This window comes from Danio rerio, chromosome 21 (genome assembly GCF_052040795.2).
Source record: "Danio rerio strain M-AB ecotype USA chromosome 21, GRCz13ab, whole genome shotgun sequence".
NCBI lineage: Eukaryota > Metazoa > Chordata > Actinopteri > Cypriniformes > Danionidae > Danio > Danio rerio.
In genome coordinates, this window is record NC_141041.1 from 9,278,425 (window position 1) to 9,305,000 (window position 26,576).

The 26,576-nt window shown below is 36.5% G+C and overlaps 2 long non-coding RNA genes across 3 annotated transcripts in view; both read left to right on the forward strand.

The window, feature by feature from the left end:
* Window positions 1-26,576, forward strand: part of LOC110438223 (uncharacterized) — a 49,620-nt gene that overhangs the window by 8,073 nt on the left and 14,971 nt on the right. Inside the window, exon 1 of one of the 2 annotated variants that reach the window (XR_015519999.1) lies at window positions 25,903-25,943. The exons of the other annotated variant lie outside the window; for it this stretch is intronic. This is a non-coding gene — a long non-coding RNA (uncharacterized LOC110438223). Of the gene's footprint in view, window positions 1-25,902; window positions 25,944-26,576 lie in introns of those variants that run through there. 2 annotated transcript variants of the gene reach the window in all.
* On the forward strand, window positions 2,848-4,636 carry LOC147838750 (uncharacterized). Its single transcript, XR_015520910.1, has 3 exons — window positions 2,848-2,981; window positions 3,024-3,748; window positions 3,829-4,636. It is a non-coding gene; the product is annotated as an uncharacterized LOC147838750 (long non-coding RNA).

Here is a 26,576-nt window from a genome sequence, read left to right on the forward strand (position 1 = left end):
AAATACAAAGCAGAGCCAATTATTTCCCAACATTAAAGAGCTGACCCCTATACATTTTGTTTTGATGTCCTTCAGGTTGTTAATTGGGGGGTCAATCCCACCCAAACCCCCCTGTAATACACACCCATGATTTCATTTTTGAACTAAAAATTATGTTCCAGGACCGACATGCACTCTCTGAAAAAATAGTACAATGTTGTACCAAAGAAGATACAAACCCTTGTCACTGGGGCAGTACCTTTTTATGGAACAGAATTAGACCTTAGGACAAAGAAACAAATGTGTTCCATTGCAGTTTGTACCTTTAACATGATTTGTACCAAGGAAAACCAAAATGTACCTTTGGTTTTTAAAACCTGCAGATACAACATTATACCTTCATATATTTCAGTAAATATAAAACATCAAATACATTTTTAAACAATGTTTTTAAAAGTTTGTTTTTGTGTAAATTAAATTAATTTAAAAATAGAAATATAATTATGCAAAAGTATTGTAGCAAGATATGCACAAGCACAATGTTTGATTAGTTTAACTATATTAAAATGTCTGCATGAACACTTTGCATAGGCAGGACTTTTGCCAGCTCATGTGCGTAGTGGAAAGCAAACGCCAAAATAAGTGGATATCAATAATGAAAATATTTTTATTAGAAAATGCTTACCAAATGATTATTAAAAATGCCTTAAATGTTTAGTTTACAATACCTATTGTTTTGTTTCATCAGTTGTTTTCTAATATAGAACTTAATAATTAATGTTTATGAGTTTCTTTAAACATTTGCTTTTAAATGACGAGTCATGTTTTAATATGGAAATTATTTTTAAAATCACTTTGCCTTTCCAGTAATATTTATCTTCACATATATTGTTATAAAGGAGTTGTCCAACACTTATGTACCTTTTTTATGAGAAAAATTGTGTACCTTCATTTCAACTATACCATAAAAGATACAGAACAGCATCATAAGAGGTCTTTTCTGTACCATTTAAGGTACAACTTTTACAAAGGTACCTTTGTGAACCATTTATACCTTTTTTCTGAGAGTGTAGATGTTAATCCAGGATCGCATTGTACTTGGCAAAATCATGACGTGCTCTTTATTAGAGTGTCTGAGCTTAACATAGATGAAGTAAAGAGGAGAATAAAAGGCCATAACATATTTAAAATTGTGGAACATTCCACCACATTTTTATTACAAATATCATGGTTAATTAACAATGTTTTTAAAACCATGGTTAATTTTCATAAGGCAGAGACATTTTACCAAACCTTACAAAAGAAACCACGCTTTTACTACATATGAATATGCCAACCCCAAATTACCCCTGGTTTTACTAACATAAACCAAGTATTTGTGGTAGAAATGTGGTTATACAAATGGTAATCAAAGTGCCAAATATGTTACTACACTTTTACTATCATAAAACCACATTTTTTTTTAAATAAAGAGTATTTTAAATTGAACTTTAACCAGGTTTAGATCCAGTTTAAGGATAACCTGTGTTGTGAAACATTGACAGTAGACCTGTCACATTAATTTTACAGCAGGGATGTCAAACTCAATTCTTAGAGGGCCACAGCCCTGCACAGTTTAGTTCCAACCCTAATTAAACACACCTGATCAAACTAATTAAGTCCTTCAGGCTTGTTTGAAACACACAGGTAAGTGTGTTGGAGCAGGGTTGGAACTAAACTGAGCAGGGCTGCGGCCCTCCAGGAGTTGAGTTTGACATCCCTGATTTACAGCATGTATATTTAGTGTACATCTATTATATAAAAACCGAGATCTCTTTATGTTTTGAACCTCATTGTGAATGTCTTTGTTGTGAACATGTAAGGGCAGCACAAGTGACACACAGATGTACAGGAAGCGCATCATCCTGATTTTTCTAACACATTCAGTCCTGATGCTGCTCAGACATTCAGTCTCCTGAAACACATGGAGCTCGCAGTAATGATGACATTTAAAGTGACGTGATTGCATGTGTGTGAGGGAGAACGTGAACACACACACATGCTTGAATATCTAAATAGTTGTGCTTGCGTTTGATTATGAGCCTAAAAGCAATCAATGACTTGATCTGTGGCTTAATGGATTACATTTAAAGTCATCGTCATGAGTATAAGTGTTCATCGAGTTCAACAAAATGCAATATCTTTAAACTAATGTTTGTCCTGATAGTAATCATGCAGGACATTACGGTTTACAAGCCTTGAAGGTCCACTGTTTATGCTGTTTTTAATTAGAAATCTTGAAATCTGGAAACATTAGCACTTTTTAATTGTTTCCTGTGGTGTTATGCAATTGGCTGTAATTTTGTCCAAGCTTTTTATCACTAAGATATTCTTATAACTGCGATTTAGTGCTGTCCTACAGGCAGAACATTTCACAGCACAATTAGCTGCAGAGATCAGTGTCTATTAGAAAATGGCCTAGAATTTGCTTAATGTTAACTCATCAATCTGCTGCCTCGAAGAACTAGAACTTAGGAAGTCTTTCTCTTTATGACAACATTATGACATCATAATGATCTTTTCCTGTGATTTGCAATGTAGTGGAAAATGGATTCTAGGATTTGAGATTTGACCTACAATGTTCAAACACATTCAGATTATTACATTACGAAAAAATTACAAAAACTTTTTTATTATTATGTTTAAAAAAGTGACTGTTGAACTGTAACCATCCTGTAATGTATACTTTGTGTGTAAAATAAACAAAAAAGTGAGATGAATGAACCACAAGGTTAGAATAAAAGAAAATCCTGGAAAAAAAGTGAAAAATTCAACATTTATATAAAAAAGTCAGATTTTTGAGATGGAAACTAGGAATTAGATACTATAGAAAAAGTCAGAATTGAGGAGTATAAACTCAAAATTCAGAGAAAAAAGTCAGAATTGAGAAATACGTACAAACTCAAAATTCAAAGAAAAAGTCAGAATTGAGAAATAAACTCAAAATTCAGAGAAAAAAGTCAGTATAGAGAAATATAAACTCAGATTTCAGAAGGAAAATTTAGATTTCATTGGAGAATAGTCAGAATTGTGAAATACGAAATCAAAATTCAGAGGAAAAAGTCAGAATAGAGAAACATTAACTCAAAATTCAGCGGAAAAAGTCAGATTTGAGAAATATAAACTCAGGTTTCAGAGGAAAAATTCAGATTTCACAGAAAAAAAGTCCGAATTGTGAAATTTGAACTCAAAATTCAAAGGAAAAAGTCAGATTTAATAGGGAAAAATTAAGAATAGAGAAATATAAACTCAGATTTTAGAGGAAAAAATCAGATTTCATAGGAAAAAGTCAGAATTGAGAAATATAAAATCAAAATTCAGAGCAAAAAGTCAGAATAGAGAAATATAAACCCAGATTTAGAACAAAAATTTAGATTTCATAGGAAAATAGTCAGAATTGTGAAATATGAACTCAAAATTCAGAGGAAAAGTCAGAATTGAGAAACATAAACTCAAATTCAGAGGAAAAAGTCAGAATTACAAGATGTAGACTCAGAATTCTGAGAGAGAAAGTCAGAATTGGGCAATATAGACTCAGATTTTAGAGGAAAAGGTAAGATTACATAGAAAAAAGTCAGAATTGTTAAATATAAACTTAATTTTTGAGGGGAAAAAAGTCAGAATTGCAAGACGCAAAAAAACTAAATTTTAAGAAAAAAAATCTGAATTTTTTAATTGAAACTCAGATTTCAGAGGAAAAATTCAGACTTTATAGGAAAAAGTCAGAATTGTAAAATACAAACTCAAATTTTAGAGGGAAAAAGTCAGAACCTGTAAAATATAGACTTAGACTTCAGAGAAAAAAGTCAGAATTGGGAAATATATACTCAGATTTCAGAGAAAAAAAAATAGACAAATGTCCAGTTTAAACCCAGAATTCTGAAGATAAAGTCAGATTTACAAAAAATAGCTAGAATTGCATTGATATTTTGCAATATTATAGTTTTTACAGTATTTTTTAAAGCAAGAATTAAACAGGAGAATTAAAGAAATGCAAAAATCTCAAGACCCCAAATTAACAAAATGTTGCCACAATTTAACTTTTACCTCAGTGTATCATGCAGATTGGTCTGGGCGTTTCATTTCATAATGTTAGCTTCCACTTGACCACAAACAACCAACTATAATTAGATCTCCAATAACAGAGCATGGATGAGTAGGAAAGAGGATAGAGGCGATCTGTACTTGCTACTGATATTAATTAAAGTGATCTCATTCGATAAACATCTCCCAATGAGCCAAACCACATACACACAACACATGTTTGTTCCCTTTCTTGCAAAACTGTCTGTCTGGTGGAGTGTGTGGAATGAGGGATTGGTAGAGAAAGTGTGTTGCTTAATGGAAGACTTAGAACCTAATAGTGTGTTATCTGAGCGATGACCCATTGGTGGAAAGGCACTAATAGTTTTCTTAGTGAGCTTGTCAGAGACACTTATGGGAACACTCAACTCTTTTGTAAATTGGTTTATTTTTCAACTCCCCTAGAGTTAAACAGTCGAGTTTTACCATTTTTGAATCTGTTCAGCCGATCTCCGGGTCTGGAGGGAGAACTTTTAGCTTAGCTTTGCATAGATCATTGAATCGGATTAGACCGTTAGCATATCTCTTAAAAAGTGAAAAAAAAAAAAAAGATTTTACTCACTTAAACTCTCCTTGTGGCATAATATTTCAGAAAATTTGCTGCTGTACCATGGGTAATATCACTGCGCCTGTTATTGTCATGGTATGGCAGCAAAGTTCCTTGATTATTACGCTGAAATGAGAGTATAGTCCCTAGTCATATTGACCTAGACATTTTTCTGTCAGTTTTAGCCTGATCTCACGAAGAAACGTAAGTATTTTACGTTTTGTCAGTTTAGTGGCTAATTAGTATGAATTTGTACGAGTTCAGACGTACGAAAATGTATGATTTTAAAAAGGAGGCGTGGCACCCAACCCCACCCCTAACCCACACCGTCATTGGGTGATGAGAAAATCGTACTAAATTGTACAAATTAGATCATACGAATTCATACGAATTAGCCACTAAATCAAAAAGTTACGAATTGCCGTGAGATTGTGTTGGATGTAACCACAGAAGAGTCAAGAGGTAAATAGAAAAATTATCTTAAACTTATCTACATTTTTTTGAGCGAAAATTAGCCATGAAACTGACAAAACGAAAAATAGTTATGTATCCTCATTAGATCTGGCTGGAATTACACTTAAAAAAGCTGCTTTTGCTGCTTGTTCAAACTACTTATTTAAAATGACTAATTCAACACAATACTTGAGGGGTTTTGTGAATTTTGCTATTCGTGAACATTTTGAGTGTACTCGCTTCATTTGCGCATCAAATTCACTTCACAATAGATGCAGATTCATGTCATGGGCAGGGCTTCTGTCTGTTGTTTCATGCAAAATGGCTAACATGGATTTTATTGAGAGAACAGCTGGTTATGTGCTTTAGGAATGCTGAAAAACAGCGTAGATTTGTTCGGTGCCATGTCTGAGTCCACTAGATCCTTTCAGAGGTGCACCCAGCTCTGAGAGTTCATCAACTCCTCCAGAAACTAAATCTGAATGATGGAGGCTTTCAGCGGTGCTTTAGACTGAGCCGAGCCCAGTTTGATCAACAGTTGTCTGGTGTTGGCAAGAGGATTTTCCCTCAGGGGAAACCACAGGCGCTACTTCAAATTCACTCCCCTACAAGAGCAAGCTCATGATTGGTTATCGTGGTGCGAATTTCAGATGAAGTTCAGATTTTCCAACTCGATTTCAGCTTTTGCGCATATCCTGCGAGTTGGAGAATCTGAAAATCTTGACAATCACCTCATTTGCGCCGCCTCGATCTCGCAAATTGCGTCTATTTTGCGTGTTTGCATTGACTCAACATATAAATCACTTGTGCTTGACGCTTTATCGGCGTCTGATGTGAACTCAGCATAATAACAGAACCTTAAAGCACTTTTGTTCATGTACTGTGTATGTTCACAAGTGTAAAACTTTTTTTTTTACCTGCATCATATCCGCCTGGCATTTATTTACTTTCTGTCTCTTTGAAACATTGCGGCAAATTTTCACAATTGCTGTTTGCTTCCGGTGCTGAAAAGCAGCTCCAAGTAAACACTTTGTGTTTTATGAGAGACAATATGGAGCATGTACAAACATGACATTTATCTTTAAAAAGCTGTCAAAACAGACAGCACTCAAAATATCTGCTTTACAATGCTACCCACCATGTTAACTGAATTGGTCGCATGACTGCATCACATGACTAAAATGCATCATCGTTTTTGAAAGCCTCCGTTTTCACAGTCCACACTGCAACATGAACATGGCGTTTTCAGATGTATCCACTTTAGACAGTGTTTCCTAAAATCGTCATCTCAGTGTGGACAGAAGCCCAATACGGAGAGAAAAATATGTGCTTTTAAACGAAAACATATTAGCGTGGACATGGCCTTTGAAAGCTTTCAGCAATGATTGCTTCATACAACTGTGATAACAAGTGTTGAATACTTTAGCTCATACATCAACATGATTTCTGCAGGATGTAACGAAGACCACTACTCCCCTGATTTCACACTCATTCACTGTGTTATCAAAATACAGCTTTGTTTGTTGTGAATATGCGCCCTCTAGTGGTGAAAATTACACCCTGTGCCTTTATTCAGTTTAGGTTCAGTCTGCTGAACCAATCATGATTGTTTAAAGCTTTGATTTCTGCAGTTTTCTGTGCACATGAAGAACATTCCTCAGTAATGCAGAGGTTAAGAGTCAAGTCTGTAGGTTAATGGGATTGACACGCGCTCCGTCGCTCTCTCTCTGAGTGAATGTCTCTGACCTTTCTGTTCCTTTGAAGACTGGAAAATTTGAGGAGAATTCACTGGAAGAATGAGTGGGAGAGAAACGTAGTGGGGGTGGAATGTCAGTCGCGTCCCATGAACCCGTTTATACACTTGGACAGAAACTGATGCATTATTCCAACAAACCATTCAAAGGGCAGTGATGCTCTCGGACGCAGAGGGAGATCCAAAATAGGGTTTTTAAACAGCTTTAATATAGTTTGCCAAGGCATGCACTATTGTAAATATTGCTTTTGTAATGGGAGAGAGTATACTATAAATAAAAGAATATTAAACTGACCTTGATAAAATATTAATGTGACCTTTGACCTCAAAAATTACCATTCATAAATGTCAATTATCAAAAAGCTAAATTAACTTAAAAGCTTTTTATTGATGTATAAAAACAGTATAGATGTAAAAAAAACTAATTCATTAATTTTCCTTTGGCTTAGTCCCTTATTTATCAGGCGTCACCACAGCGGAATGAATCGCCAACTATTCCAGCACATGTTTTATTTAGCAGATGCCCTTCCAGCCACAACCCAGTACTGGGAAACACCAATACACTCTTACATTCACACACACACACACACACACACACACACACACACATACACTATAATCAATTTAGTTTATTCAATTCACCTATATCTTTGGACTGTGCGGAAAACACGAGACTCAAACCAGCGACCCTCTTGCTGTGAGGCCACAGTGCTAACCACTGAGCCACTGTTCTGCTGGTTGAGATACAACTATTTGAAAACCTGGAAAGTCTGCTTGTCCAAATTAAATTCTTAGCCATGTAAATTACTAATGAAAAAATATTTAGATGTATTTACAGTAGGTCAATTACAAAATATTTCATTGGAAAATGATCTGTACTTAAAGGACACCTATTTTATCCCTTTTACTAAATGTAAGATAAGCCTTTGGTGTCTCCGGAATGTGTTTATAAAGTTTCAGCTCAAGACACCCATTATACAATTTATTATAGCCTCCAGAATCTGCTCATTTGGTGTCTGAATACATTGTAGCTGTTTTTGTAGCCTGCGGCTTTAAATGTGAATGAGCTGCTTCTCCCCGCCCACCGTTCCCATGTGCATGTCTACTTCTCATCATGCGTTACGTCAGATAAACAATACAGCTCATTAGTTAGGGTGTCACGATCCTCCAAATCCTAGATTCGATTACATTTTCAATTCTAAAGTCATGGTTCAATTTGATTTTCTATTTTAAAAAAAATAAAATTTGAAAGCACAAGCTATGCCATTTTAAGACTTTTATGCAATATAATAATATCTGACCTCTGTGCGCTGTGACAGTCATGAAGCTCTTTGTTGCTCTGAAGGTCCAGCAATCTGTCGTCAAGACTACTAAATGTTCACTGCTAAGACCTTCAATAACTTTCTCCTTCACATTATTGTACATGAAGGGTATCACCATAGCTGGGAGATGCGTTCTACTTGGGATTTCGTAGTGCGGTTCTAGCAAGCTAATTAAATGCCTAAAACTGGAGTTTTCTACCACTGAATAAGGTTGCATGTCCGCGGCTATAAGTACTCCTACCATGCTTGTTATTGCCTTTGCACGTGTTAAGTTACCTGAAAGTTTTATTCCAAATGAAGATAGGAGAGTAGTTTGTGTTACACTTGTCGGTTTAACAGATAAATCTATGTTTTTGTGGTGCCTGCGGAGATGCCCTGCCATGAATTGAAAAGCTAACATTAGGCTACAAACGGACTACACTGCCCTCGGGGCCCTCGTCTGTGACGTCAGCCCCACCCTGCTACAACTTATCAAGCTAATTTTTAGAAATAATGTCCGTGACAAAGAGTTAATCTCTCTGTTTATTATATTATAATCCACGGTATATATTATAAACAAATAAATACGCAAAAAACACATATATCTATGTGCCCTTTGGATCGTTTTTACACGGGAAATACATCTGTTTTGCTTTACGGTTGTTCTAAAAGTTTTAAAACTCTGTGTATAAATGTGCCTACATCATAAGACATGTTTAAATAAGTGTATCGCTCGCGTGCACACAGCCTGCTTACCTTAACAGACGACAGAAATAAGGCATGAGGAACAGGTCTATCAAGTGTCTGCAAGTTCCATCATGGATCGAGAACAACATTCAATTTTCCTTTTTTGTCACAAAGTACAGCGAAAAGCAGCCCATACAGTCACATATGCTATACATTTTATGGAGGAGTGTAAAAACTGCAGTTATGATGCAGTTAAATGTGTTCAGATGAAGAAAAAAAGATGAAAAATCACTCGATCATGTTAAAATGACAGTTAACATGAATGTATTTTTACACATTCACTCATACGTTTGCATTACTAAGAGCAGGAAAGAGACAGGATGCACTGGTGGGCATCTTTGTAATATTGTTTATTAAAATAAAAGATCAACAAATCAGGTAAAGTTTTTTTTCTCTCTCCGCTGTCGCCACTGGCTCGCATGGTTTAGGATTGGTAGAGCTACGCATCGATGAATTTGCTCTTCAGTGTTTGAACTCTCAGTAATGATTTAAATCACACTGAACTGAGCTAAACTGATCTGAACTTAAACACTAAAAACTGAACTGCACTGTTCCAGTTACTATGACCATTTATATAAAAGCGCTATACAAATAAAGCTGAATTGAATTGAACAAATGAATCTGTCTCTACAGCCTTTACAAGTGAAGGAATTATTTACACACAGTCTGAATTCCCAATTAGAATAATACTACAAACTATAAAATACTATTCATGAAAATACCTAAATAACAGACAAAACCAAATGCCCAACACAAGCGAGCTGCGCTCCAGACCAACTCATCTCGATGACGTATAATGTCTCCGACACTGCCTGTAGTCCCATTTAGCAACTTTATAGCAACCGTCTTTTTAAAGAAGCATAACCGATTTAAAAATTCATGAGTATGATGTAACTAATGTGTTTTATGTTTATTACGCCCCAAGTCTAGGGGAAACGAAAAGGGCATAATAAACGAAGAACAAACAAATGTGTTGGGGTGGTGGATTTCCCAAACTAAACAAAACTTAAAGCAAAAGATTCCCTTCGGTCGACAACCAAACTCACACACTCAATTGAGAGTATATATGAAGATATTTATTATAGAAAAGTAGGGTTTATATAAACGAGCATTTCGTCAGGGTGACCACAGGCCAAAATAACAAACAAAAGAATCTATAAAATAAATCCACTAAATTACCTATTACGATTTAAAGAAACATACAAGAATCTTACCTGACTCCCTAATATAAACAAAGTCAAAAGTAATCAAATAAATAGGCAGGTCACCCCTACACGCTCAAACTCTCAATAAATATTCAAGCATAGGATGGTCATCAATACAAAGGTGATTATTGTTGGTCGTCGGCCGAAGGGGTGAGGGAAACCCAGGAGCTCCACTCCAAACACCGAACGCAGCAGAAATGAGCTCCCCGATTCCTGCCGGAAGCTCCGTTTTATACAGGCCTCGTAGACCAGCAGCCAATCAGAGCAGGGAATCACGCCGGTGTGGGAGCCTATAAGACATCAGAAAAACAGCAAGGAGGCGGGACAAAAGAAAAAGGTGTACAATCCGCAATAATAATAAAAATAAATAAACTTCAGTCGTAAAAACGTGAAAATATATTGAGTTTGTGTTAGCCACAAACCTTATTTAAGCGATTTTACTGAAACCCCATACAAAAAACCTGTTGACTTTGTGACGAGAGAACCGGAATTGCTAAAATGCTAACTCGCTTCCGGGTTTTTGCATACAAATTGACGTCATAGTTCCTCCAATCTATTTGCTTGCATGCATATTCTTAATTGACATGCACCATGCACAATTAAATGCTTGACTGCAATGTATAACTTGCAGTCAGTCTGCTGACATTAGAACTGCTCTTTGTCTCCTAATGTAAAAGCAGAGGTCTGGACAGCAGGTGCGCATCTGCTTTGATGAAGGCACTTAACCTGATTCTGCCCCAGGAGGACTGACCCTGCTGTAAATGCACTGTACATCACTGTACATAGTAGCCAGCCAGTCATTTATACAGTAATCCCTGCACTCTCGCTCATAAAAACACACACACTGATCTTAGAAGCAGGTTGATGGCCTTGTGGAAAAACCCGAAAACACGCTTCACGTTCTTTAGTGTGTGTATTCAAGTACTGGTTAAAATGTACTGAGCAGACACTGCAGTATGTGCGTGTGTGGTTAAAGTGCATGTCAGACTGATGTTTGTGCTCCATTTGCTTGGCTCATGTGAATGCTTATGTTTTCCCAGCATGCCGTCTGTCTGGAGGGCATCAGGTGAGCGACCTGTGACTTCAGAATCAGCAGGTTCACGTTAATGACCGTCATCACCTGATATTTATTTCTCTCTCACACAGACAGAAAAGTAACTGGTCATGTGTCTGTTGGATTGAGTGTAAAACCGTGTATTGTCTAAGCTTAGCTAGAGGGCTGCCTGAAATATTGGCTTCACTTATTGTTGTAATTAGGCAGGTTTCAGGGCAGCTGACCCTGATTATGTTCATGTCAGATCACTTGAGATGCGGCTGAATGATAGAGAACTCCTGTCTGCAATACATCACTATCCTGTGTATTGTATGATATGTATGATATACAGTTGAAGTCAGAATTATTGAAAACCATCATTGTATAATAACTTGCCCAATTACCCTAACCTGCCTAGTTAACCTAATTAACCAAGTTAAGCCTTTAAATGTCACTTTAAACCGTATAGAAGTGTTTTGAAAAATATCTAGTCAAATATTATTTATTGTCATCATGGCAAAGATAACATAACTCGGTTATTAGAAATAAGTTATTAAAACTATTATGTTTAGAAATGTGTTGAACAAATTTGCTCTCCATTAAACAGAAATTGAGGGAAAAAAATAAACAGGGGGGCTAATAATTCTGACTTCAACTGTATGGTATGATATTATATGTATTCTGTCACACACTATTAACCAGTGAATTATTAGTCTGCTGGTTCGTTTGAATCAGTGAATTTTTTATCAATGAATCAGTAAGTGAAGACTCGCTTTGACTGTTAGGAGATAGATACACTGTAAGATTCAAATTATTCAATGATGCAATTGCAAATTTTCTTGTATGGGCTTGGTTAAGAAAACATTATATTGTCACTTTAAGCACAAAAATTTTTTTTTTTTTTTTTAATAAAGGGTTATTTTTAAATCCAGTCAACATTCAAGAATGAATAATGACTGGAATAATAAGCACACATTCGGGCATTATTCTAGTCTTTTTAAAATTGTAATGAAGACTGTGTAAAAAATAAAATATGCAAGTAATAGACATAAATTGAATATGCCTGTATTCACAGTGTGAGTGTTCTGTGTGGGGATTAAACATGTACTGAATGTCAGTGGCAGTAGGCTATATTGGTGTGCTCTATTTGATGTTGAATAGGCAAGAGGGAATCTGATCATGAATGACAAATATCTTATTTGAAAATAGTCTATTTTGATGTGTCATCAAAGACAGAGTGCAAACATATGTCTAACATATTTAATCATTTAGTTCTGAAATGATTCAGAATTATGAATCTGATGTGATCTTTGTCTTTTGCATTGAGGACCAGGACCAATTTAAAGTTTATTCTTAAGTCCATTACCCTTAAGTCTGGACCTCAAGTAGGTCTACAAAATATGATATTAATATATTTTTATGGAGAAATAATAATAAAAACATCAATATTAAACAAAGTTTTTTTTAGCATACAACATCAAGATAATATCGTATGTGTTCAGCATCGAGATACATATCAAATTATGACTCTAGTGTATCGTTACACTCCTGATCCAGTAGATAGATTGTTGGAATAGGGAGTAGGAATTGTTTCTTTATGAATTGCGTGACTCTGTTACAGCTTCTCCATAATCCTGGACAGATTGAACCCAAGCAAGCCTCGCAAGTAATGAGGACGTCATTAATTACAGACAATCAAACTGTTTGGTGTTGCTCTATGATTGGTCGGGGATTTCAATTCGCCTTTTTCCATTTTTCAACACAGAGCCTGGCTTAGATTTCTTTTATCAAATCAAAATTGTACTAAAGCAAAATCAAATAAAAGTATGTGTATGCTGTCTTTTTTAATGGGTGGGCAAGACAGATGTTTGGGTGGGCTCAGCCCACCCCTGCCCATGCCTAGAGCCGGCCCTGTATGACTGGATCATTTGAATCCGTAAATTTTTAATCAGTGAATTAGTAATACAATTTCAGTCAGTGAATCTTTAGGTGCGTTCAACATGACTCAAATGTCTCTCGCGAGTGCCGTTCACACCTGCGCTGTTCTCGCGTAAACACACCACGGTCACTGCCGAACGACCGTCTGTTTGACTGACTGAATGATTGACTGTGCGACCGGCCCATCGACTGACCCACCCTCTTCCTTCCCTAAACCCAACCAATTTAACCAATTGACCCGCCCACCCGCTTACTTCCCTAAACCCAACCAACAATTTACAAAAGCCGTCCAGAAAAAGAAAAGCCTGGATATTTTATGGATTCAGTTTTTTCCTTACCTCATTTCTGGAACCGCTCTTCCCCAGACTCTAACCCGTTCGTCACGTGGTCAGCTCCTCTCTGCATCTCAAGTCCACTGACGTACACGACAAGCTAACTGGACAAATGGGCTGCGGCGGGAAAGCCCTCCACATGGAGGTAAGCGGTCAGCCGGTAAATGGGAAAAGGGATGTCGCCATATCGCCCAGTAGCGTTCGCTTAAAAAAATTAAATGCAGCCATACATACCTCCGGCTACATAATTCGCAGTCTCCAGAAATGTCCACGGGACTACATTTTCAAAATGAGCCTGTGTTGATTAATCACAAGGCAATTAGCACAAATTTTAGGAGTTTAAACATCCCTCTTTAGGCTATTACTTCTTGTTTGAATATGCTAAAATGGCTTTACATTTATTTACAAATAAAACAAATAAACCAATTAATAAGTGAATTATTAACTAGATATTCATTCTGACTGGTTGATTTGAATCGGTGATTTTTTAGGTGAATCAGTAAGATTTTCATCTGCGAATCAGTAATTTAAGACACACTTTGATGAGATCATTTAACAGTGAATAATTAACAAATGACTCGCTCTGACCAGACCATTTGAATCAGTGAATCATTAACCAGAGACTCGCTCTGACTGGTTCATTTTAATCTGCGAATTAGTAACTTAAGACACAGTTTGACGAGATCATTTCAATCAACGAATCATTAAACAGTGTATAATTAACTAATGGCTTGCTCTCACCAAATCATTTGTATCAATGAATCATTAACCTGTGAATCATTACCAGGAGACTCACTCTGACTGGTTTATTTGAATCAGTGAATAAGGAACTTAAGACTCACTTTGACCAGATCATTTGAATCAGCAAATCATTAAACAGTGAATAATTACTTAATGCCTTCCTCTCACCGGGTCATTTAAATCAATTAATCATTAACCTCTGAATCATTACCTGGAGAGTCGCTTTGACTGATTCATTTAATTGGATTTATTTAACTGATTCATTGTTAATTGGAGACTGAATCAGTGAGGTGTTAACTGGAGACGTTTTGAACATACACAATGAATCAGTGAATCTTAAGCACCAAAAATTTCTGTAATTGAATCATTTGAATCACTGAATCGTCAACTTGAAACTGATGAGCAAATAATTTGAATCAGTTGTTTGTTTACTGGAGATTCATTTTGGGAAAATCATTCGATTCACTGAATTATTAACTGGACACTTGCTCTGACTATATCATTTGAATCAGTATGTTGTTGACTCAATAACAGATGCAAACGGATCAGTTCATTTCATGGATTAATGAGAAGAATTAGCTTATTCATAAATTGAACACCACTATCTCATTTCAGACTAAGTGACAATTGCAATTCCATGCATGACCTAAAGCCTGCCCTCATTTGTAAATCAGTTTTTAGCCATCTTTGCAGGATAATATGAATACAAGTACAAGGTATGAATACAAAGTAACATATATAATTAGCAGCGCTGCAAAAATGAATGTTGAATTGTGCATAATATAAAGATGATCACATATTCTGAAATATATTGCTATTGAAATGAATGTGCAGTCAAGTCAGCATCAATTCTGGCAATAAATACACACTCAGCTCTGAGAGAAGGAAATCCCCCCCATTCACCGCAATGGAAATCCCCCGTGTTGCTAATGAACAATGGAGTATCTCACAGTTCTTAAATAAAACGTCTTTATTTTGGCCAGAGCGCCGTCCATGTACAATCGATTTGGAGTGCTGCAAAATGACAAATCCTTTTAGCGTGACATGATTTACAAATTCTGCCCTTCCCTGTTCACTCTGTGGCTCATACAACTAATGAATTAGTTTCGTTGACAGAAAGGTTTTCTTAGGGGAATTGGCTTATTGATTGATTGATCTTAAACTGGTTATAGCCAATCACTTTACAAGCCTGCATGCACAAACACATACCTAATGATCAAATGAAAGACACACACAGACACACACACCCATGGCAAAACAAAAATCAAGATGTAGCCCATAATCTGGCATGGTGGATAAATGACTAAAGGGTAAATAAAAGTGTTTTTATGGTTATGTTTCATGACAGATGTAACCAGCAAATGTTGACGTAGTTCAGGGCTATCCAGTTTTAAGCCATTTTGGCTGTTTTGAAGAGGAGAAACTGATTAATTTGGGTATTCAACATTTGTCTCTAAATCACAGAGATTTCAAATTTAACTATCTTCAGTTTTCATTCATTCATTTTCCTTCAGCATAGCCACAGCAGAATGAACCGCCTTATTATCCATTGTATGTTTTACAGAGCGGATGCCCTTCCAGCTGCAACCCAGTATTGGGAAACATCCATACACACTCATTCACACACATACACTATGGCAAATTTAGTTTATTCAATTCACCTACAATGCATGTCTTCGGACTGTGGGGGAAACCGAAGCACCCGGAGGAAACCCACGCGAATACGGGGAGAGCATGCAAACTTCACACAGAAATGCCAACTGGCCCAGCTGGGACTAGAAAAAGCAACCTTCTTCGCCACCATGTAGCCCTTTATTATTATTATTCATTTATTATTATTTATTTATTTTAGATCACAATAATTGTTTTTCCAAAGCAACTTTGCAAAAGTTGCGCCAACATGATGCCGACATGTATGCAATTTAAATCAATATCACATGTAAACAACAAAATTGTTATATGCTATAGTAGCCTATACTTTACAAAAAGTCTACATTAAAGGCTCCTACACACTGGGACGCTTTTCATTTGTGTTTATCGTCAGCGTTTCACGAGACATTTTTCTGCATTCAAACCCAATCAATTTTCACTGGCATCAAGCAGAAGAGTATGCAAAATCACTCCTTGACCTTAGATGGCGCTACACAACTTTCAGCTTCCGACACCCTCTTGTAACGCAGAAGAAGAGGAAGAGAGGAAGTTGACCCACTTGTTGTTAAAGTTACTGGTGACTCGAACAAGCATAGATGGTTCAAGTAGCAGCTCCAGCTGTAGCTTAAACATGAACCGCGAATGAGACGGAGGAAATAAGTCATAATCATAATTAACACAATTTTAAACTAATGACTTCTATTAAAAATGTTTATAGAGGTTTTATAATATAATAATAACAGCAGAGCATTAAATAAATGCATATTTCCATGGAGTGATCGATTTGAGGTAGCCTGATATTTTTATTTGACGAAAAGAAAAAAAAGATTGGAATAAACAGACTATGCCAGTTCTTAAAAGGTAAAAAAAAAAGTGTTTTTGTTTTCATTCATTTATTCATTCATTTTCTTTTTTGGCTTAGTCCCTTTATTAATCTCTGGGAAACAACCACAAACACTCATTCACACGCACACTCATAGACTACAGACAATTTAGCCTCCCCAATTCAGCTGTACCGCATGTCTTTGGACTATGGGGGTAAACGGAGCACCCGGAGGAAACCCTCGCGAACGCAGGGAGAACATGCAAACTCCACACAGAAACGCCAACTGAACTAACCCAGCCGAGGCTTGAAACAGTGACTTTCTTGACTTTCTACTGCGCCACTGCGTCACCGTGTTTTTGTTTTGTAATCTAAATTTATCATTTTGGTGAAAAATATCTAAGGCAGGCCTATTTATTTTATTGTTTTTATTTATTTTATTCTCTTTTTTTCTCTGCTGTTGGCAACTGCAGGTGCATGAAGATGCTCTGTTATGTTCTGTATGCTGCTGTTGGCATTTTGAAATAATTCAGTATTTTAAAATGCAATATTTCATGTCAAACAAAATAGACACGTCACTTATTTTTTGTAAATTAAATAATAATTTAATATTAATCTGACCGTTAATATTTGGTAAAGAGTGGCGGTTGTCGCTAGGCAAAATTAACCGAAATGAGCATCCCTAATTTATGTTGAGTAAAATGATTGATTGTCTTCCCTATAAGTATAACATATTGTTTAAATAAATATATACTTATTATAAGTTTATAAATAAATACAGTTTAAAACTTTACATGTGGAATATATTTACAATATCATTAGACAGAAGACAAAATTATGAAGACCAAAATGTTATAACTTAGATTCATCACCATTGCAGTCATTGGCTGTTGGTTACAAAAGCCCCTCCCATATCTGAGAGTTCAACCAGTCATCACACAGTAAAGGAACCAGGGCTTCCAGGAGGAAAGAAACATTGATTGAAAGATCAATGATAACAATCAGATTCTTTTGCATTCATAAGAAACCAACAGCATCCAAATGCAATTGTTCCCATATGAATAATCTTTGCTCCATTAAAAGTCAGTAGTAAGAATCTGCTGCCGTCCCTCATTCACTACTGAGCGCTCAATTAAGCTGAACTGAAACCTGAAATGAAAACTTACACACTTTCTCAGAAATGATCAAATCATTCAAATGAAAGTGTCAGTAGAACCTGATGAAGATGAAGTGCTGGTCAACAATATAATAAATCATTGTTATGTGTCTGCATAGTGCTACATGTGCTCAGCAGCTTTAAGGATGGTGTGTGTGAGTGTGTGCACGCATGTATATTTGTGCACTGGTTTGAGTGGTTTACAAGGACTGAAATTTTTATAATGATATGGGTATGACCTATTACAACATTAACCTCTTAAGGCCCAATGTGTTTTTTTTTACATGCATTTTTTTTTTTTTTTTTTTTTTTGCTATTTGGGCTTATGGGAACCTAATTAGAATAAAAACCTAAGTATAATGTTTTTATACAGTATGATGTACTTTTAGAGAAAAATTATGTCCATATATGTGGACTCGTTTTTCGAATTTACATAAAACACCTCTTCCTGATTGTTTTGTAATGCATATTTAACATATTTAACAAATGTTTTTGAACATGTTTTGACTATCAGTGAGTAACCCCCCCCCCCCCCCCATCCCCTCCCCCTCCATTTTGGACAGTTAAAAATAGTGTCAGGGACATTTCGTATGCTGCAAAACAGTTGCAGGATCACACTGAATGTCTATAACAAAATATAAAACATTTAAAGTATTTTAAATAGAAACTTAGGAGCTAAAATGTGCTGTCAACGTATGTGGCCACTGAACCCTAGGAGGTTAAGGTGGTTTATGTGGTAATGCCTCATGTCCTTGTAATTCAAAGCTTAATAAACATTGTAGTGTATTACGTTGCTGTAGGTGATTGTCTTCAGAAACATTTGTTGTTGTGCTGGTTGAAAGTCTCTTCACAGTCCAATAGTAATGATTACAGTAAATGATCCTAATGTATTTATATGTATTTTTATATTTTGGGTAAGGCATAAAACTAAAAAATGTTCATCCAATTAAATAGAGACATCTCTCATAATTCTGATAAGTAGCCCAATCTGTCTGTCAGCAAATGCAGATTTGAACAACTGTGCAACCGTTTATACGCAGCTCCGCCGAACGCTGTTTGTGCATAGACGTAATGCGCGTTCACGAGAGAGAGAGCACGAGCGCGAGCGATCGGCAAAAACATTCTGAATCAAAACTTTTAAAAAACCTGAATCAATATTGGAGTTACGTTTGCATGCTGGAGAAAGGATGACTGTGGCGAGGGGGCGTGGCCGAGAGCCGTGGGAATGGGATGAGGCCACTGCGTAAGTAGAAACACCTGCGGTGCGCACCTGCCTTGGATCCCACGGAAGGAGCTCTGGACCATAAAAGGACCGATGGCAGAGGAAGCCGAGAGAGGACCGGGCCCGGACATATTTTACTTTTGCTTTCAGTTTGATGGCAGTCTCTGTGAGGAGCTGCCGTCCGTTTGTTTTGGTTTAGACGGCAGCCTCCGTGAGGAGCTGCCGTCGCTGTTATTAATAAATCATTTTAAAACTGCGTCGGTTCTCCGCCACCTTCTTCCCGGCGGCCAAAGGGCCGTGAACCTTATTACAATGACACAATGTCTGAAGGATTTCTCGTAGACAGGTAATGTTCTGTTCTAAAACTGTTTTAGCGTCACGCAAAACTGATGTAACGTTAGATGTTGTTGTTATAACTGGGTTATATCTTCACAGAAGTGTTGTTCAGCCACTAAAATCTTCCGGTGAAAGATTGATAAGACTATTTTCAGTTTTATAAGGGACCTTTTACAGCATCAGTACTGTAGATTTTAATTAGTTTAACAACAAAACACAAGTAAATACTGCTATTCCGCCTAGTCTCTCCCTATATTGTTTACCATGCAATTCTAAATATTCGCTCTGAAATAGCATGTCAGTGTAATTACTGCACGCCGTCAGACAAGCATTAGTTGCTTTTATTTTATACAGCCATTGCTTTTAACATATGAGAAAGGGTTCTTTTGCTGTCATCTTTGTGCATGCTCCTGTTTCAGGAGGCGGGGCTCTGGACGGCAGGGGAGGGACTGTGATTCAGAGATTTATGCTAAGCTGTTAGCATTGTGGAAGATCACCTACTGCACCTTTAATGTCTTCTTATTTGCCACATGTGGGGTAGAGCCATATAATTAATGGGGTTTTATTATATTAAATATATATTACACCTATTGAGAGTCCTTGTAACCCACCAATACCAACATGTGTGTGTGTGTGTGTGTGTGTTAGCCTTTTAAATATTCATATTTATTCAAATTCTCTATCAAGTTGTCAATCAAGTATGTTCGCTTCTTGTAATGCAGGAAGTGATAAAGCAGAAAGAGGCTCTTTTTGGGTTGTGTGCTCTTAGCAGCAGCAGCAGATGGCCTGCAGGCCATGCAGAAATGCAGTAAGAGGAATCATCTGCTGCGGAAATAACTGCTCGATCTCATCAGCTCAAACCTGCCTTCCTTCTGCTGCTCTTATCCAATATGGCTTGATTCTTTTATTGTTAATTCACTGTCTGGGGGAAATATAGCGATGCTGGTACAAAATTTCGAATTTACAGTTACAGTCCTAAAAAGTGAATAACCTTGCCATTTAGGACTCTTGTGCCTTTTTTATTCTTTTACTACACTGTCACAAATATCTGTTAATTAGCAGAGGCCTGTTCCACAAAGCAGGGTGGCGCAGTGGGTAACGCAGTCCCCTCACAGCAAGAAGGCCTCTGATTCAAGCCTTGACTGGGTGAGTTGGCATTTCTGTGTGGAGTTTGCATGTTCTCCCCGTGTCCGCTTGGGTTTCCTCCAGGTGCTCCAGTTTCCCCTACAGTCCAAAGACATGCGTTATAGGTGAATTGGGGGACCTAAATTGTCTGTATGTATGTGTGTGAATTAGGGTGCTTCCCAGTGATGGGTTGCAGCTTGAAGGAAGAAAATGAATAAATTAATGTTTTGCAAAACTGGTTTAGATTTTTACCCAGGTAAGTTTGTGGTGAGTTTGAGCAAACTGAGTTTTCGGGCTCAAGAAGGCGTGTTGGGTTTATTTTCATTGGGTTTTATCGCGTTGGCAACTTACACTGCACAGATAATCTGCTCCAGAGTAGTTTTTATTCTGGGTTAGAAATGGCAAATTTTTGGCTGTAAATTGAAGCCTTTGAAACTAAAAATAATAAGTAAGAATTTATGTGCATTTTATGAATTTAAAATATTCATACTTAATTCTGTTGTTATATATTCAAATAGTTTTTGAATTATCAAGTAATATTAATAATGGTTTTAAATTCATTTAAATTACATTTAATTGTAAAAGGTAAATTGAACTCTTTAACCTTAACTCAAATGACTTTAGGTGTGTAACTCCAGCCAAATTAATTATAGTTGGGACACTAGAAACATGGCAATTATAAATGCTCATCCACATGATAATGAGGGTCTTAAATATCCCCAAAATATAAATAACTCATTGTTGGATAAAAAACTAAGTTACCTTTTGACTTTGCAAGGGATTATATCTATATATAAGAGAATATCAACAGTTTTTAAATGGATTTTGCCTGAAATGCACTCCACTTTGTGGATCTTCGGCTCCACATCATGCATTAAAATCCTATAACGAACAGTAAGCCACCAATTAGCCAGCATATTTTGTTGCCATTTGCTAAGTTATAGACTAGTTTTGCTCTTTGCTGTGTGATATTTGACAATTTTTTTGTCAATTATGACATGTTAGATCTCCTAGTCCCCGCACTAAATCAACTGTCATGGGCAGTCAGAGAGGGAGCACCCTAAATAGATTACTTGTGTGCATGTAAATAACATGGACATAATAGCTCATAGTAACATGTGTTAGCTACCTCTTTGCAAATATTTTAGAGCAAATATTTTTGGGTTTGCTTTTACTGTAATTGGATGCCCATTAAATGATAATCTATAATTCACACATGACCTCATCTTTTTAGACATGGGTTCATCAATGGACTACGATGTGAGTTGTCAATTCATTTAATTTGCTACTGTATAACAAGTGTTTTAAAAAACACTTGCATTGTCAATAGAATAGATAAGGGGTGCCCAATCCTATTCCTGGAGATCTACCTTCCTGTTCAGTTCCAACCCTAATCCAAAACAACTAAACCTAACTAACAGGATCTAAAGAAGCACTTGGTCTTTTATTGTAGTGTGTTGATGTACTTCCAACTGAAATGGAATATTGCATAGGGGCGGAGCTTACTTTTTGCACATCATTTCCTCCTTTAAACTAACAGTAATAAGGGCATGGTTTGGAATATTGCTGATGAATCCGTCAAGCTGACATAAACAGAAAAGCACCGCCACTTCAAATGTGGAAGTAAATGTTCAAAATCGAATCAAAGGTTACCAAAACAAAACAAAAATGTCAGTGGATTAACTTGCATATTAAATGTTCGCCTAAAGTAATGATATGCACTAAACATTGCATATTTTGATTTCACATGGAATTAAGAAATTACTCTGTTTTCTTGGTAAATAACCAAGATTGTAATATTTTAATTAACATAAAATTTTGAGTTACAGTAACTTGTCAAAAATACTTCTACTTTATCAATATGTGCACTTACAGGAGGCGTGTTAAGGCGCATTGCTGGCGCGTTGCTATTTTGAGGAACTATAATAGATGCACAATAGACCAGATCAAAGCTAGTCTAAAGTCCAGCGCAGAGCGCGTTAGTTGTGCTCCTCGCTTACACATTGCTTAATAGACACAGCATGTACAGCAATACGCAAATATCTTTACAAATGGAAAAGAATTTAATGATTAAAATCTTACAAAATTATTATTTTCTAGCCTACATGAATATAAAAACAACCGCCTCCATGCCTTCTTTTTCTCGGGGGGCTTTTTTAGTTTATTCATGACAATTTGCTTTTGTATAATGTTTTCATTATTAGCAGTATTATTTATTATATACATATTTATATTTGTTTTGTTAAAAACAAGCTTAGATTTGTCCACTTGTCAGGTTTTAGACCATATGGGGCGCAGCATGTGTATTTGGAAATAACTGTTTAAGTTTTTTTTTTAACACACTTCGTTATTATTGTTCATTTATTCGTTTGCTGGAAATTCGAGCTGAATTTAGAAATAGTTTTGAAACAAATATTTGCGCTTAATAAACTAAATTAATTATGTAGGCTAATGGATGTCTGCGCGTACAACACGTTTACCTATCAATAAGAGTGAAAGTGAAAGTAAAGAATGAGTTGGCTCATCTCTCATTCTCGCGCTGTAGATGCTCTGTTTAACTGTTTTCTCTCTAGTGAATCATTCAGTTTTTCCACTGACAAAGTCCGTCATGTAAATAGCAAATGCGCTATGGCGCAACGCAACTGACTCTTAAAGGTAATGGGAGATGAGACTCTGATTGGTTTATTCTCAAAACACACCCATAACTCATTAAGAGAGTAAGATCAATTCTGTTAGACCATCCGCCACGGCGAAAAGCTGATTTTTCTATCCTTAAAATAGCAAAAGTAGATTCTGACACGCCCTAATGCTTTTGCACCCTGTGCTTTGGACTTTGTGCATGGATCGTCAAAATAGAGCCCCAAATGAACCAAACTACAGATGTGAAAGCACCCTTAAACAAACAAATGGAATTAAACATTACTAAATTGAATTTGTTGAAATTTAGCCCACAGTAACTTTAGTTTCAGTGTAGTAAAACTGTACTTTTTAAAAAAAATAATATTCTGCAGTTCTAACATCTATGGGCTAATGGGTTATACAAGCAACCAGTCAAACTTCGGGCTCTATTTTGACGGTCCATGCGCAGAGCGCAAAACGCAGGGCGTAAACGCTTTTAGGGCCTGTCAGAAAGCATTTTTACTAATTTAAGGACGGGAAAATCCGCTTTGCGCCATGGCGCATGGTCTAAAAGGGTTGAGTTTATTTTCTTAATGAGTTATAGGTGTGTTTTGAGAATAAATCAATTAGAGTCTCATCTCACATTCCCTTTAAGAGTCAGCTGCGTCGCGCCATAAGCGCATTCGCTATTTACAGGACGCAAAGTAAGTCTAAGTGGAAAAAGTGAGCATTTCACTAGCAAACAGAAAACAGAAAACTGTTAAACAGAGCATCTACTGCGTGAGAATGAGTGATAATGGTTCTACTTTTACATTCGCTCTTGGATAGGGAAACCTTTACGCACAGACATGAATTAGCCTATAAATAATTAATTTTGTTTGTTAAGCACAAATATTCGTTTCAAAACTATTTCTAAATTCAGTTCTAATTTCCAGCAATTTAAGTAGGCTAGAAAATAATATGTTTTGTAATATTTTAATCCTTTATATTTATATCCTATATCTATTCTTATTATATCCTATATATATATATATATATATCCTTAATATTTACATTTTTTTATATGTAAAGATATTTGCCTATTGCTCTCTTGTGCGTATTAAGCAGTGTGTAAGCGAGGCGCAACTCTGCGCCGGAGTTCAGACCGGGTTTGTTTTGGTCTAATGAAAAATCTATTATAGTTTCTTAAAATAGCAACGCGCCAGCAGTGCGCCTTCCGTTTTAGACCAGAACGCCTATGGGCACACAAATGACCGCTAATGCATTTGCTATTTAAACAGCGTAGCGCAACGCCTCAAAACGACTGAAACTACCAAAAGACTATTGCGCCGCGCCTTGCGCCACATTGCGCCGGGTGTATGATAGGGCCCTTCAAGTCTTTTGTTGGCATGCAGGGCTGCAAGCTGAGGAGGGTTTTCTTTATGTTCAGAAGGCACAACCTCAGTCTCAGGGGACAACAGCTGGCACACAGGAGGGAAAAAAATCCAGACACATAACGCATAATTCATCTTCCTGAACATTTTGATTTATGACACGAAGCACCATTTTATGTGAGTTATTGCTCCATTTCTTTGCGTGCGTTTAGTGTGTTAGTAACACTGGCAGCGGCTCCGCGAGCCTGTGTTGAGTTTGAAGGAGAGATAAAGAGGATGAGTGGAAATGAAAGAGGTTTTGCATTGATCTACTGCGTAAAGAACTCTTTGTTCCCGGTAACAAAGAGCAGAGCGTGACATGAGCTAATTAATCACATTAACAAGCCACGGCCTGAGAGAGATTGAATGAGAGAGATATGGAGTGAGAAGTGAAGGACAAGGGAATGTGATGGAGAGATAAAGGAAGAGTCAACGACAGAGGAAGAGAGACAAAAGGAAAGTAAACGGAGACGTGAGAAAGGAAAGTGAGAGTACCAGCTGCATGTTCTGTGTTAGGTCAACATGAATAAACTGGTAATCAAACCTATTAAGCAGGTGATTAAGCACTGAATGAACAGCTTATGTGATGGTGAATATGAAGTTTGCAAGGATCCTGCAGACATCAAGTCAAGTTGAGTTTTATTGTTATTCTGGTACATGCGTGGACATCCATTGGAATGAAATGTCATGACTGACAGGATTAAGATGCTACACAAACATTATCATGAATATGAATACAACACTGGCTGTAAGAGCTGTTTTAAACCTATACATAACTAACATAGAGGAGTGGTAATCTAACTATACCCAGCAGGTGCAGGACATCAACATGACATCAGATTGACGTTGTACCCTAATATCAGGAGACGTTGCATTTTGTTTGGAAATGAAAATCGTGTTGATGTTAGGCCCATGTCAATATCCAACGTCCAACCTAAAATCAACCAAATATCAATGTCTAATAATGATGTTGCAGCTTGAGGTTGTGTGGACGTTACCACTATGGCGTGTAGCAGATGTGTATCAGACAGATAAAAAGCTGAAATGTAGAAATTTGGTTGCCATATCTGACCAATAAATGTCAGTATTTGACGTTAATATGAAGATGCTTTAGGATGTTTGTGCGATGTTGTGTTTTGGTCACTTTCCAACACAGCCAAAAAGCAACCAAATATTAACGTCATTTGACATCATTATTGGACATGAATATAGCGATGACCTTAGAATCTGGCTAGACATTGAATTTAGGTTACGTGTTGTCACTGTCACCATTCTGCACTTTGTCTCCATTCCCCTAGAGGTCCCCGTGTTTCCTCTCTACCTCAGCTGTTCTTGTTTATTTAAATGCGATCACCTGTGACTTGTTTCAACCTGTGTATTTAAGTTGTCCTTTTTTCTCAGCCCCGGTGAACTTGCTTTGCGTTCCCTTGATCTCTTGAGCTACGTCCAGTAAGACTGTTTTTTTTTTTTTTTTCCCTGTTACTTGCTGCTTTATTGTTTATTTGTTTTCTCTTGTTTTCATTTTTTAAATATATTTATATTTCCCAAGTGCTGTTTAATGGACACATTTTTTTACAACACATTTTTAAACATAATAGTTTTTATAACTGTTTTATTTTGTCTTTGCCATGAGGACAGCACATACTATTTTACTAATTAGATTGTACAGGGGTGAAATAACCCTGAACTGGAGCAGGTTACGTTCAGAGCATGAGTTGCTATGTCAGCTAACATACACTAAAATTTGTGTTGTTTGTGTTTTTTTTTTTTTTTTTTTTTTTTTTTTGCAACTGAAGTTAAGTTTATCCTTAAACTTATTTAACTGTCACACAACTATGGAGCCATGCAGATCTGTCTCAAGAACAATACATTTACAAATATAATTTATACATGTACAGCACAATTCACATTAACAAAATCTAATTTGTAAATTCAAAACAATTCATAAATACAAAACACAAGTTAAAGTAAAAATCATAAGTTATGAAATGAGTTGTATTTGTGTAAATTACTCTATGAATCGTGTTTTGAATTTGCATATTATATTTGTGTATTTTTGAATTTACAAATTGTATTTGTGAA